Below are 13,861 nucleotides of genomic sequence, written 5' to 3'. Positions count from 1 at the left end.
CTGTGCCTGCAAGAGACTCACTGGACTGACGAAGTTTTTAAAGATATCAGCTCACTGTGGAGAGGCAAAATTATTGCAAATAATATGAGTCACAGAGCATGTGGTGTTGCTATCTTGGTAAAAGAGGAGACATTGACTGACATACAGGTAGTCCACAAAGATGACAAAGGGAGGTTGCTTGTCATTGAATTTAATTTTTGTAACATTAGGTTTAGATTAATTAATGTCTATGCACCAAATATTGAAAAGGAAAGAAGAGAAATGTTTGATAATTTGAGGACTTTTTGTACTGAGAGATGTATTTTGGTTGGTGATTTTAATTTATGGTGTACAAGGCTGGATGGGTCCAGCAGTGTTAATTTCAGAAACGATACTTCAAGGAGTGTTTTATTTGATGTTATGAATAAGGAAGATTTAGTTGATGTATGGAGGGATATGTATCCAAACAGGAGAGAATACTCAAGAAAGCAAATGGTTTTGGGAAAAGTGAAACAAAGCAGAATAGATTTAGTTTTGATTAAAAGAAATATTTTGAGTTGGGTTTTGAATGTAAAATATAAGTTTTTGGGTTTAAGTGATCATGCTGCTTTAACTTTTGGTTTTGGGGTGAGATGTGAAGGGAGGGGAGGGGGGGTTTGGTGTTTAAACTCTTGTTTGTTAAAAGAGGAGGAATATAGAAAAATTATTTCAAGACTTATAAAAAATGAGCAAGAAAATACTTTATTTGAAGACGATGTTTGTTTATGGTGGGAACAGATGAAGAATAAAATAAAAAGAACAAGTATTAGATTTGCAAAAAAGAGGAACTTTGTGAAAAAGAAAGAGGAAAATGAAGTGAAAGAAAAATTAATAAAAGAGCTGGAAAGACTGGAGGAGGATCCGAATCGGGATAGGACATACTTTATGAAATTAGAAGGTGAGATAGAATATTATGAGAGAGAAAAATATGAGGGAGCAGTTATCAGAAGTAGGGCTCAGTATGCAGTTGAGGGAGAAAAGTGTACAAACTTCTTTCTCAACTTGGAGAAAAGTAAACAGGTAAAGTCTTATATAACGGAGCTAGAAAGTGAGAATGGAGAGAGAGTGACAGATTTTGTAGGCATTTTGGAGGTAGTGGAAGCTTTTTATGCAAAACTGTTTCAAAAGGAAGGTATAGTGCAGGAATGTGTGGATGAGATATTAGATACTGTTGATGCCAGAATATCAGATGAAAGTAAACAAATGTGTGACGATGATTTGACAATTGATGAAATTAAAATAGCTATAGAGCAAATGAAATCCAGCAAGAGTCCAGGTTCAGATGGCCTGACACATGAATTTTATAAGGTTTTTTCTGATATATTGGTGCCAATACTGTTGAAAGTGTATAAGTGTATGGAGGAAAGGAAAACGGTTCCAGAGTCAATGACAACAGGGGTTATTACTATCTTGTTTAAAAAAAGAGGGAGTCCGTTTAAATTAGAAAATTACAGGCCTTTAAGTCTGTTGAACTCGGACTACAAGATTTTAACAAAAGCTTTAGCCAATAGATTGAGGGACGTGGTAGGAGAAATAATAGCACCAACACAAGCTTATAGTATACCAGGTAGGGACATCACTGATGTCATATGTACAATTAGAGATGTAGTCAATAGTATGAATAATGATGGTGAGGGTGGTCTAGTCCTGAATTTAGACTTAAATAAAGCTTTTGATAGGGTTGAACATGGGTATTTAGAACAGGTTTTGGGCAAATTTGGTTTTGGGGATAGGTTTGTTAATTGGATAATGTTGCTATATGCAAATGCTAAAAGTTGTGTGAAAATAAATGGTATGCTCACTGATGTTTTCCCAGTACAACGGTCAGTCAGACAAGGCTGTCCTCTTTCAGCCTTGCTCTATTCTTTAGCAGCAGAACCATTGGCAACACTATGTAAAAAAGACATTTCTTTACAAAGCATTCAAATACCATATAGCACAAATAGTCTAATTCATCAATTTGCTGACGATACAACCTTTACTGTCAGAACCATAGAAAGTGTAAAAGGAATAATGAAACATGTTGAAACATATGGGAGAGCATCAGGAGCAAAAGTAAACATAGAAAAATCAGAAATTATGTGTGTAGGGCATACAAATCCAGAAGAGTGTGAAATTCCTTTAAAGATAACGAGAGACTTCATTAAAATATTGGGTGTGAACATAGGAGTACAGAGTAAGGAAGCGAGAGATGCCACATGGACTGGTATATTGAATAAAGTTAAACAATTATTAAATTTGTGGTCTATGAGAGGGCTGCGATTAAAAGGTAAGGTTGTAGTCATTAACTCATTGCTTCTATCAAAATTTAATTATGTGATGGGAGCTCTAGATCTCCCTGAGTGGGTTTTGAATGAGGTGAGAGCTGTAATAAGTAAGTTTCTGTGGAGAGGAAAAGGAGTTAAAATATCTATGAAGACATTAATAGCAGGGTATGGAGAGGGAGGGCTAAAACTGATGGACTTAGATGTTAAACGAAAAGCATTGAGAATAAAGGTGGTTAAAAAATATCTATATGGTAAGGAGGAGTATGGTTGGAAAGGGTTCTTTAAGGATTTTCTGTGTAAAAGTGGAGGATGTGGGGACAGTGGGATCTTTATGAGATTCAGAAAGAATATGTTGGAAAATCTTCCTGTGTTTTATCAAGAGGTATTTCTAGCTTGGGCAGATTTCATTGAGCACCTGAAATATGACTGCAAAACAATAAATCAAATATTAGATCAGCCAGTATTTATGAATCCACAAATAAAAAACAGTGGGAATGTTTTGTATGACAAAGTTTTCATACAAGCAGGATTAAAACAAGTGAGAGATTTTGCTTATGAGTATGTGCCTGGCTTCTTGCCAAATAGAGCCATTTTTGACAGTGTTGTGGAGATAGACGAGGAGGTAGGTAGAACTAAGGTGGATAATGTGATTAAGTGCATAAAAGGAAGCTTACCGGATATATGGATTAAAACAATAGAGAGGGAAACAGTTCAGGTAGGAAAGAGTGAGCTACCAGATCTGTACATTGATCAGATTGATGGGAAAATGCTCTTTAATAAAATAAAAGTAAAGATGTTGTACACGTTGATGCTGATGAAAGAAATCAAGACCCCAGCATCAGAAAATGTTTGGTTGAAGGTATTTCAGGATCTGAATGTGAAAGAAATTTGGAAAAATTTACATGTCAAGTACAATAGCATAGACTGTGAAAATTTGGACTTCAAACTCAGACATAACAGAATATACACGAATGTGGTCATTCACCAAATTAATAAAAATGTAGATCGGTTTTGTGATGTTTGTAAATCAGATCCTGAAACACTGATGCATTTGTTTTTTGAATGCAAGGAATTAAAGAACTTTCAATTGAAACTAATAACCCTGATCAAAAACAATTGGAAATTAGATCTGATAGCGAATGATTGGAAGAAAGTTTTCTTTTTTGGTTCAAGTAAAACATCAAAAACTGTGAATGTTAATTTGTTTAATTTTGTATTAAGTCATGCTAGATATGCAGTATGGCTAAGGAGAAATTTAGCACATTTTGAAGGGAAGAGGATAGAAGTGTTAGCTTTGTTTGTATCGGTATTAAGGAAAGATGTTGCTTTGCGATGGAACTTTTTGAGTAGGAGTTTGTTTGAGGAGTTTTTTGTGCAAGGCAGTAGCCTTATTTCTATTGATGATGGAGGTAGATTTCATATTAATTTATGATTTTTATCCTTTGTGCTTTGTTTTGTTGTTAATGTGTATGTATATGTAAATATTGTGTTCTGAAAAGCTTTGTATATTTTCATAATAAAAGAAAAAAAAAAAAAAAAAAAAAAAGCACGCCCGATCTCATCCGATCTCGGAAGCTAAGCAGGGTCGGGCCTGGTTAGTACTTGGATGGGAGACCGCCTGGGAATACCAGGTGCTGTAAGCTTTTTCACTTTTCTGTGCAAACAACAGAGGACGCTGCTGCTTCAGTAAACAGCACTGACTGTGCCACTGCTCAACTGTCAATCACTGTGCAGACAGTTCAGCTCACAGTGCACAAACCACACTTTCATATTATCACATTACACAGTTGACAAGTTGAGAGAAAGAAAGAAAGAAAGAAAGTCGAGCAAAGACACCCGCGCTTGACATACACAGCCATGTCTGTGATGGTGTGGATCATCATGTATAAAGGGGGTAGTTGTCACTTGCTCTGCGGCTTACGGCCATACCACCCTGAGCACGCCGGATCTCAGAAGCTAAGCAGGGTCGGGCCTGGTTAGTACTTGGATGGGAGACCGCCTGGGAATACCAGGTGCTGTAAGCTTTTTCACTTTTCTGTGCAAACAACAGAGGACGCTGCTGCTTCAGTAAACAGCACTGACTGTGCCACTGCTCAACTGTCAATCACTGTGCAGACAGTTCAGCTCACAGTGCACAAACCACACTTTCATATTATCACATTACACAGTTGACAAGTTGAGAGAAAGAAAGAAAGAAAGAAAGTCGAGCAAAGACACCCGCGCTTGACATACACAGCCATGTCTGTGATGGTGTGGATCATCATGTATAAAGGGGGTAGTTGTCACTTTCTCTGCGGCTTACGGCCATACCACCCTGAGCACGCCCGATCTCGTCCGATCTCGGAAGCTAAGCAGGTTCGGGCCTGGTTAGTACTTGGATGGGAGACCGCCTGGGAATACCAGGTGCTGTAAGCTTTTTCACTTTTCTGTGCAAACAACAGAGGACGCTGCTGCTTCAGTAAACAGCACTGACTGTGCCACTGCTCAACTGTCAATCACTGTGCAGACAGTTCAGCTCACAGTGCACAAACCACACTTTCATATTATCACATTACACAGTTGACAAGTTGACAAGTTGAGAGAAAGAAAGAAAGAAAGAAAGAAAGTCAAGCAAAGACACCCGCGCTTGACATACACAGCCATGTCTGTGATGGTGTGGATCATCATGTATAAAGGGGGTAGTTGTCACTTGCTCTGCGGCTTACGGCCATACCACCCTGAGCACGCCCGATCTCGTCCGATCTCGGAAGCTAAGCAGGGTCGGGCCTGGTTAGTACTTGGATGGGAGACCGCCTGGGAATACCAGGTGCTGTAAGCTTTTTCACTTTTCTGTGCAAACAACAGAGGACGCTGCTGCTTCAGTAAACAGCACTGACTGTGCCACTGCTCAACTGTCAATCACTGTGCAGACAGTTCAGCTCACAGTGCACAAACCACACTTTCATATTATCACATTACACAGTTGACAAGTTGACAAGTTGAGAGAAAGAAAGTCAAGCAAAGACACCCGCGCTTGACATACACAGCCATGTCTGTGATGGTGTGGATCATCATGTATAAAGGGGGTAGTTGTCACTTGCTCTGCGGCTTACGGCCATACCACCCTGAGCACGCCCGATCTCGTCCGATCTCGGAAGCTAAGCAGGGTCGGGCCTGGTTAGTACTTGGATGGGAGACCGCCTGGGAATACCAGGTGCTGTAAGCTTTTTCACTTTTCTGTGCAAACAACAGAGGACGCTGCTGCTTCAGTAAACAGCACTGACTGTGCCACTGCTCAACTGTCAATCACTGTGCAGACAGTTCAGCTCACAGTGCACAAACCACACTTTCATATTATCACATTACACAGTTGACAAGTTGAGAGAAAGAAAGAAAGAAAGAAAGTCAAGCAAAGACACCCGCGCTTGACATACACAGCCATGTCTGTGATGGTGTGGATCATCATGTATAAAGGGGGTAGTTGTCACTTGCTCTGCGGCTTACGGCCATACCACCCTGAGCACGCCCGATCTCGTCCGATCTCGAAAGCTAAGCAGGGTCGGGCCTGGTTAGTACTTGGATGGGAGACCGCCTGGGAATACCAGGTGCTGTAAGCTTTTTCACTTTTCTGTGCAAACAACAGAGGACGCTGCTGCTTCAGTAAACAGCACTGACTGTGCCACTGCTCAACTGTCAATCACTGTGCAGACAGTTCAGCTCACAGTGCACAAACCACACTTTCATATTATCACATTACACAGTTGACAAGTTGACAAGTTGAGAGAAAGAAAGAAAGAAAGAAAGAAAGTCAAGCAAAGACACCCGCGCTTGACATACACAGCCATGTCTGTGATGGTGTGGATCATCATGTATAAAGGGGGTAGTTGTCACTTGCTCTGCGGCTTACGGCCATACCACCCTGAGCACGCCCGATCTCGTCCGATCTCGGAAGCTAAGCAGGGTCGGGCCTGGTTAGTACTTGGATGGGAGACCGCCTGGGAATACCAGGTGCTGTAAGCTTTTTCACTTTTCTGTGCAAACAACAGAGGACGCTGCTGCTTCAGTAAACAGCACTGACTGTGCCACTGCTCAACTGTCAATCACTGTGCAGACAGTTCAGCTCACAGTGCACAAACCACACTTTCATATTATCACATTACACAGTTGACAAGTTGAGAGAAAGAAAGAAAGAAAGTCGAGCAAAGACACCCGCGCTTGACATACACAGCCATGTCTGTGATGGTGTGGATCATCATGTATAAAGGGGGTAGTTGTCACTTGCTCTCCGGCTTACGGCCATACCACCCTGAGCACGCCCGATCTCGGAAGCTAAGCAGGGTCGGGCCTGGTTAGTACTTGGATGGGAGACCGCCTGGGAATACCAGGTGCTGTAAGCTTTTTCACTTTTCTGTGCAAACAACAGAGGACGCTGCTGCTTCAGTAAACAGCACTGACTGTGCCACTGCTCAACTGTCAATCACTGTGCAGACAGTTCAGCTCACATTGCACAAACCACACTTTCATATTATCACATTACACAGTTGACAAGTTGAGAGAAAGAAAGAAAGAAAGAAAGTCGAGCAAAGACACCCGCGCTTGACATACACAGCCATGTCTGTGATGGTGTGGATCATCATGTATAAAGGGGGTAGTTGTCACTTGCTCTCCGGCTTACGGCCATACCACCCTGAGCACGCCCGATCTCGTCCGATCTCGGAAGCTAAGCAGGGTCGGGCCTGGTTAGTACTTGGATGGGAGACCGCCTGGGAATACCAGGTGCTGTAAGCTTTTTCACTTTTCTGTGCAAACAACAGAGGACGCTGCTGCTTCAGTAAACAGCACTGACTGTGCCACTGCTCAACTGTCAATCACTGTGCAGACAGTTCAGCTCACAGTGCACAAACCACACTTTCATATTATCACATTACACAGTTGACAAGTTGAGAGAAAGAAAGAAAGAAAGAAAGTCGAGCAAAGACACCCGCGCTTGACATACACAGCCATGTCTGTGATGGTGTGGATCATCATGTATAAAGGGGGTAGTTGTCACTTGCTCTGCGGCTTACGGCCATACCACCCTGAGCACGCATCACGCATGACAGGTTGCACGGCAGTTGAGAGATAGGAAGTGAGCGAGAGAGAGCGAGCGAGCGAGCGAGTGTTTTTTTTCGAGTTATTATTTGTGTGAATGAGCGTGTTTTAGTGTTTGAGCGACTGTGGTTTTTGTGTGTTTTCATTCCCCCAACAGCTTTAACGCTGTTTGGGGGGATTACAGCTTTTTCTTTTCCCTCTTTTTTTTTGAACCCGTTTGTGGGTTTAAACTACGGATGGACAAAATGGCGGCCAGGACTAATGGACAGTTTACAAACACTTTGAGAAAGGAAAACGGACTAAACGAAACGGTAACGGCGAAAACACAGACAGCAGGAACGAAAACGGCTTATGAAAAAGATTTAACGATCCAGATTGAGCTAAACGGAGATGACAATGTAACAACGATGGAGCTAATGAAGTGTGTGAGAGAGCTGTGCGGGGGACTAATTGCATGCAGATGCATTGGTAACAAGAGATACGAGATCACGATGACGAACACGTCTGGGAAACAAAGGCTGCTGGACGGCTTCAGGATCGGAGCAACGAGTGTGCTGGGGAAGGAGCTGACAAATGACGAGCTGGTGGTGTCATTCCTGGGGCTGCCGGCGTACATTACGGACGAGGAAATACTGCAGAAACTACATGGCTGGGGAGTGTCGGCCACATCACAGATTAAGAGAAGAATGTGGCCGGGAACGAGAATCGCAGACGGGACCAGGTACGTGAAAGTAAAGTTTAATGAAACGGTACAGTCTCTTCCTTATTCGGCTCGGTTTCAAACGGCCACGGGGCCGGAATACTTCAGGGTGATTCATGACAGGCAGGTTAAGGTGTGTAGAATTTGTATTCAGCCAGGGCACATCCTCAGAGAATGCCCGGAATTCACCTGTCATAAATGCGGAGTCCAGGGGCATTACGCGAGAGAATGCGTAAAAGTCGAGGAGAGGTGTGAGCTATGCCACAACAATATGGAAAACTGTGTCTGTAGGAACAGTGAATCAGAGGAGGTCCGTGAAGGGTCTGAGTCAGGTCAGGAGGGGAGTGAGTGCGAAGCTGAGGAGGCGGAGATGGAGTGTTTCAGTGAGGCGGCGGGAGCTGGTGAGACGAGGAGTCCCAGCGCAGAGCCGCAGGCAGACGAGAGCTTGGTGAGCGCGCAGTGGTGTGATTCTGACATCGAGAGCGCTAGTATGAGTCTGCCCTGCGGCCAAAGAGAGCACACTGAGGCGGGGACGGGACTGGGAAAAGCTCTCGGACCCGCCGATCTCCCTGCTCTGGAAAAATCACTATTAACCGCCGCCTCTCAGGCTGAAACGGACGCTCCGCAAAGCGCTCCGCTCTGCGCTCCGCGCTCGGCGAAGAGCGCACCGCCAGCAGCTCCCCAAATGGCTGACTCGGAATCCGACATGGACCTCACACAGATCACGCAAATCAGAAAAAGGCAAAATACAGAGAGGCAGGCGAAAAAAAGCAAAAAAAGTAAGGCAAAAAATCAGATATGATAGCAAATCTCTCATTTTTGCAGCTCACCCTCTCCATGACAGTTATTCTCTCGCTCAATGCCCGTGGGCTCCGCAGCAGAGGGAAAATTGAATGCATTCTTGGGTCTGTCAAATGTGATATCTTATGTTTACAAGAGACAAGATGGGATGAAAGCGCCATCAGTTTTGTTAAAGCGCTGTGGAGAGGGTCGGTCATGTATGCTAATGGGACAGATTTAGCGAGAGGAGTGGCCATCTTATGCAAAGAAAACAGCTTTGAAAAAACGGACTGTGTGCATAAAGACGCTGAAGGCAGGATGATTGTAATAGATGTGGAAAGAGGGGGGGAAAAACAAAGGATTATAAATGTATATGCTTCAAATGAGGAAAAAAACAGGAAAATATTTTTCAAACAAATAACAAAATGGTGTAAAACGAATTGTGTGATAATAGGGGACTTCAATGTTGTTTTAAACAAAATGGATATCTCAGCAAATAATGTATTTAAGGAGGATGCCAGCAGGAAAATACTGTATGAAACCATGAATGATAATAACCTGACAGAGATATGGAGAGTGTTACAGCCAAACAAAAGAGAGTTCTCAAGGAGACAAGTAGTTGAAGGGAAGTTGAAGCAGTCAAGAATTGATCTATGCTTAGGCACTCCAGCAGTGGTGTCTCAGTTAAAAAGTGCAAGATACATACCCAACAGCTGGAGTGACCACTCTCTGCTAGAAATAAGAATGGGGAAAACAGGAGAGTTTAGAAATGGAGGCTTGTGGTGCTTAAACAATAGTTGCATTGAAGATGAGAAATTTAGAAGAAAAATGAATAATCTGTTAGAAGCAATGACTGAAGAAATATTGAACACAGAAGATGTGATAGAGTGGTGGGAAGGAGCTAAGTTAAGAATCAAAAAAGCATGTATTAATTATTGCAAACAAAAGAGATGGATAGAAAACAGAGAAGAGGAAGAAATCAGAGAACAGGTAAGGAGAGAATTAGAGAAGATTGAAGAAGAACCAAATTATGATGTCAGTAAATATATATGCTTAAAATCTCAATTAGATCACTTGGAAATGAAAAGGTGCAAGGGAGCAATAATCAGGAGCAAGGCGAAGCATATCACAGAAGGAGAAAAATGTACTGCCTATTTCTTGGGTCTAGAAAAAAGGAAGCAAAGCAAAACATTCATAAAAGAATTGAAAAATGAGAAAGGTGAAATAATAACAGATGCAGTAAATCTTTTAGAAACAGTACAAACATATTATAAACAGTTATTCACAAGTTGTAACATAAAACCAGAAAGTATGGAGGGAGCTATGGAGAGTATTGAAAGTAAATTGTCTAAAGAGGACAGAGAGTGGTGTGATGCTCCACTTACCTTACAGGAGGTGGAGATGGCAATAGGAGAACTGGGGAAGAACAAAAGTCCAGGCACAGATGGGCTGTCAGCTGAGTTTTATCAAGCTTTTAAACTCAGGTTGGCTCCGATCCTACTCACAATGTATAACCATATGCAAAATGGAGGTCGAACTCCCAGGACCTTGACACTTGGACTGATAACTGTTGTATACAAGAACAGAGGGGACAAAGCCTTGCTGGAGAATTACAGACCAATCAGTTTATTAAACACAGATTACAAAATTCTCACCAAGATATTGGCAAACAGGTTAAAATCAGTCATTTCTTCCATCATCAACTGGTCTCAAGCTTACGGCATTCCGGGGCGAGACATCACAGACACAATTCTGTCAGTTAAAGAAACAATAAATCACATGACAAAACAGGGTGGAATCTATCTGGGTGTGGACTTCAACAAAGCATTTGACAGAGTCGAACACAATTTCCTCTGGGCAGTACTGGCAAAATTTGGTTTCGGCAATAACTTCACAAATTGGATACAATTACTATACAGCAATGCAAACAGTAAAGTCAAATGCAATGGGCAATTATCAGACACTTTTCGGATTCAAAGATCAATAAGGCAAGGCTGTCCCCTCTCCTCCCTGTTATACAGCCTGGTGGCCGAACCCCTCGGAATGTTAATCAGGAAGGACAAGCAAATTAAAGGTATAACATCACCAGCAGGGAAAGAACACAAAATAGCACAGTTTGCGGATGATACTAACATAATGACACAGGATGAGGACAGCATAGACAAGGTTTTAGTTCATATTGAAACATACAGCAAAGCATCAGGGGCAAAAGTCAACTTTAACAAATCAGAAATCATGTACTGTGGCGAGGTGGTGCGGTCACCAGGCAGATGGCAGTTCAGGGAGGCAGGAGAGAGTGTCAAGGTCCTGGGAGTGCACCTGGGGAAAAACCAGGACAAAGCCAGAGACAAAACGTGGAGGGAGGCGCTGGGAAAAATAAGCAGCACGCTGGCACTGTGGAGGATGAGGGGGCTCACACTGAGAGGCAAGGTGGTCGTAGCCAACTCCCTTGTGCTCTCACAGCTAAACCACATACTGGCAGTCTACGACATACCCGGACACATCCAAACCAGCATAAATAACAGCATCTCCACGTTTCTCTGGAGAAGCAAAAGAAATCTAATAGCACACAGGACAATAATCAATGACTATAAAGAAGGAGGTCTAAAACTAATTGATATTGCAACAAAGAAACATGTCTTCAGAATTCAAACAATCAAAAAAGCCTTGCAAAATTCTAAAAATCATCCATGGCAAGATTACCTGCAAAAAACAATAACCTCCTTAGGTCACTGTGGCAGACACAACCTCTGCCAAATTCTACCCAAGAAACAGTACTCACATCTCCAACCGTTTGAAAGAGAGATCCTTGAAGCCTGGGAGCTGGCACGGCCACTCCTCAAGACAAAGGTCTCCAATAGGTCACAGTTACTGAAGCTCCCCATCCTCCACAATCCAGAGCTCACTTGTAGGGGCACCTCCCTCTCATATGGCTTCCTGGTGGCAGCAGGGCTGCAAACATTAGGGGACATAATGAATGGAAAGGGTAAAATAGACAGTGAAAAAATAATGACTGCTTTGAGGGACAAAGGGTGCAAGGGGAAAAAACAGTACATACAACAGGTGTGTGAGGAAATGGAAAAGAACATGCCTCCTGAATGGAAACAAGCCCACAAAAACTCTGTTTGTAAGGTGCAGGATGACACCCTGGATTTCCTCCTGTGGACTGGTGCACACACCAAAAGCATGCAAGAAATAAAATCTAAAACATGGTACACTATGTTGCTAAAAAAGGCCACACGGAGGCCCACCTCAGAAATAACCTGGAAGAAAGCATTCCCATTCAAAAACACGTCTACAATTTGGCACAACATAAGTCCTTGTTACAGTAACCCACAATGCACTAACACAGATTACAAAATAAGGCACAGGAGGATCTTCACAGGCGTCATTCTGCACCAGATTAACAAAAACATGTACGGAAGAGACTGTACTGTTTGTCAAGAGCAGGAGGAGGATTTAGAGCATCTCCTCCTGCATTGTCCCGTCTGCATTCCTTTCTCTGAGCAGGTCAAAGAACTCCTGGAAATGTGCTGTGAACTCAGGATTTCCAACACAACGGACTGGCAGTGGACTCTGCTATTTGGACTAACGGAAAAGAGAAAAGGAATTAACAATGAACTCATCAATATCATCCTTGCCTTCGCCAGACACACAATCTATACAGCCAGGAACTATGCACTCTATGATAACAGACAAACCAACAGGTGGAAGATCTTCACAAACTCAATAAAACTTCATATACGGACAATGCAAAAAGCAGACAAACAGAAATTTGAAAAAATCTTCTTAGACAAAGCAAAACTTGTGAGAATAACAGGAGACAATGTGCTAAGTTTTGCTTTTTAAGTAGTGTCATTATGTCTCTTCAGAATGTTGGTCTTCCTTGCTGGTTGATTTGTGTTCTATCTGGTTCCAGCAGGGTATTTTATTTCATCACGCCATTATAGTCCATTTTATTTTAATGTATTTCATTTTAGTTTGGTTTTTTCTCCTTTTGGTGTTGTTGTTTCTTTCTTTCTTTGGGTTTAAATGTGGACACCGGTACCCTTCAGTTCACTGTATTGGAGGGAGATCCAGTCTTCATAGAAAATTAATGTGAATCTCTCCTGGGGGCGTGGAGACTGCACTGATTTTTCGTTGTTTCTTTCTTTGGTGTTTGTAAATATAATGTAAATATGGGTTTTAAAAAAAGCATAAATCACTGCATACTTTAGCTTTCACTGTCCGAGTTTACATGTTGAGAATAAGATTGAATGATGTAAAAAATTGAATTTTTTGATAATAAAAGAGAAAAAAAAAAGCACGCCCGATCTCGGAAGCTAAGCAGGGTCGGGCCTGGTTAGTACTTGGATGGGAGACCGCCTGGGAATACCAGGTGCTGTAAGCTTTTTCACTTTTCTGTGCAAACAACAGAGGACGCTGCTGCTTCAGTAAACAGCACTGACTGTGCCACTGCTCAACTGTCAATCACTGTGCAGACAGTTCAGCTCACAGTGCACAAACCACACTTTCATATTATCACATTACACAGTTGACAAGTTGAGAGAAAGAAAGAAAGAAAGAAAGTCAAGCAAAGACACCCGCGCTTGACATACACAGCCATGTCTGTGATGGTGTGGATCATCATGTATAAAGGGGGTAGTTGTCACTTGCTCTCCGGCTTACGGCCATACCACCCTGAGCACGCCCGATCTCGTCCGATCTCGGAAGCTAAGCAGGGTCGGGCCTGGTTAGTACTTGGATGGGAGACCGCCTGGGAATACCAGGTGCTGTAAGCTTTTTCACTTTTCTGTGCAAACAACAGAGGACGCTGCTGCTTCAGTAAACAGCACTGACTGTGCCACTGCTCAACTGTCAATCACTGTGCAGACAGTTCAGCTCACAGTGCACAAACCACACTTTCATATTATCACATTACACAGTTGACAAGTTGAGAGAAAGAAAGAAAGAAAGAAAGTCAAGCAAAGACACCCGCGCTTGACATACACAGCCATGTCTGTGATGGTGTGGATCATCATGTATA

At 42.5% G+C, this 13,861-nt stretch overlaps 7 non-coding genes and 2 pseudogenes across 7 annotated transcripts; all 9 read left to right on the top strand.

Moving 5' to 3' along the window:
- The first annotated feature begins 4,200 nt into the window (after window positions 1-4,200).
- Window positions 4,201-4,309, top strand: LOC139610409 (5S ribosomal RNA; annotated as a pseudogene).
- A 272-nt stretch (window positions 4,310-4,581) lies between these two features.
- Window positions 4,582-4,700, top strand: LOC139610207 (5S ribosomal RNA). Its single transcript, XR_011685654.1, has one exon. It is a non-coding gene; the product is annotated as a 5S ribosomal RNA (ribosomal RNA).
- A 284-nt stretch (window positions 4,701-4,984) lies between these two features.
- On the top strand, window positions 4,985-5,103 carry LOC139610747 (5S ribosomal RNA). Its single transcript, XR_011686054.1, has one exon. It is a non-coding gene; the product is annotated as a 5S ribosomal RNA (ribosomal RNA).
- Window positions 5,104-5,371: 268 nt separating this feature from the next.
- Window positions 5,372-5,490, top strand: LOC139610746 (5S ribosomal RNA). The gene has a single exon (XR_011686053.1). It is a non-coding gene; the product is annotated as a 5S ribosomal RNA (ribosomal RNA).
- A 272-nt stretch (window positions 5,491-5,762) lies between these two features.
- Window positions 5,763-5,881, top strand: LOC139610136 (5S ribosomal RNA). The gene has a single exon (XR_011685583.1). It is a non-coding gene; the product is annotated as a 5S ribosomal RNA (ribosomal RNA).
- Window positions 5,882-6,165: 284 nt separating this feature from the next.
- On the top strand, window positions 6,166-6,284 carry LOC139610745 (5S ribosomal RNA). The gene has a single exon (XR_011686052.1). It is a non-coding gene; the product is annotated as a 5S ribosomal RNA (ribosomal RNA).
- A 268-nt stretch (window positions 6,285-6,552) lies between these two features.
- On the top strand, window positions 6,553-6,661 carry LOC139610326 (5S ribosomal RNA; annotated as a pseudogene).
- A 272-nt stretch (window positions 6,662-6,933) lies between these two features.
- On the top strand, window positions 6,934-7,052 carry LOC139610744 (5S ribosomal RNA). Its single transcript, XR_011686051.1, has one exon. It is a non-coding gene; the product is annotated as a 5S ribosomal RNA (ribosomal RNA).
- A 6,445-nt stretch (window positions 7,053-13,497) lies between these two features.
- On the top strand, window positions 13,498-13,616 carry LOC139610743 (5S ribosomal RNA). The gene has a single exon (XR_011686050.1). It is a non-coding gene; the product is annotated as a 5S ribosomal RNA (ribosomal RNA).
- Window positions 13,617-13,861: the final 245 nt, after the last annotated feature.

The sequence above is a fragment of the Trachinotus anak genome, unplaced genomic scaffold (genome assembly GCF_046630095.1).
Source record: "Trachinotus anak isolate AG129_WGS33_773 ecotype Australia unplaced genomic scaffold, CSIRO_AGI_Tana_v1 ptg000026l, whole genome shotgun sequence".
Classification (NCBI taxonomy): domain Eukaryota; kingdom Metazoa; phylum Chordata; class Actinopteri; order Carangiformes; family Carangidae; genus Trachinotus; species Trachinotus anak.
Note: the sequence above shows the minus strand (reverse complement) of the source record. Positions and strands in the feature narration are given on the sequence as shown.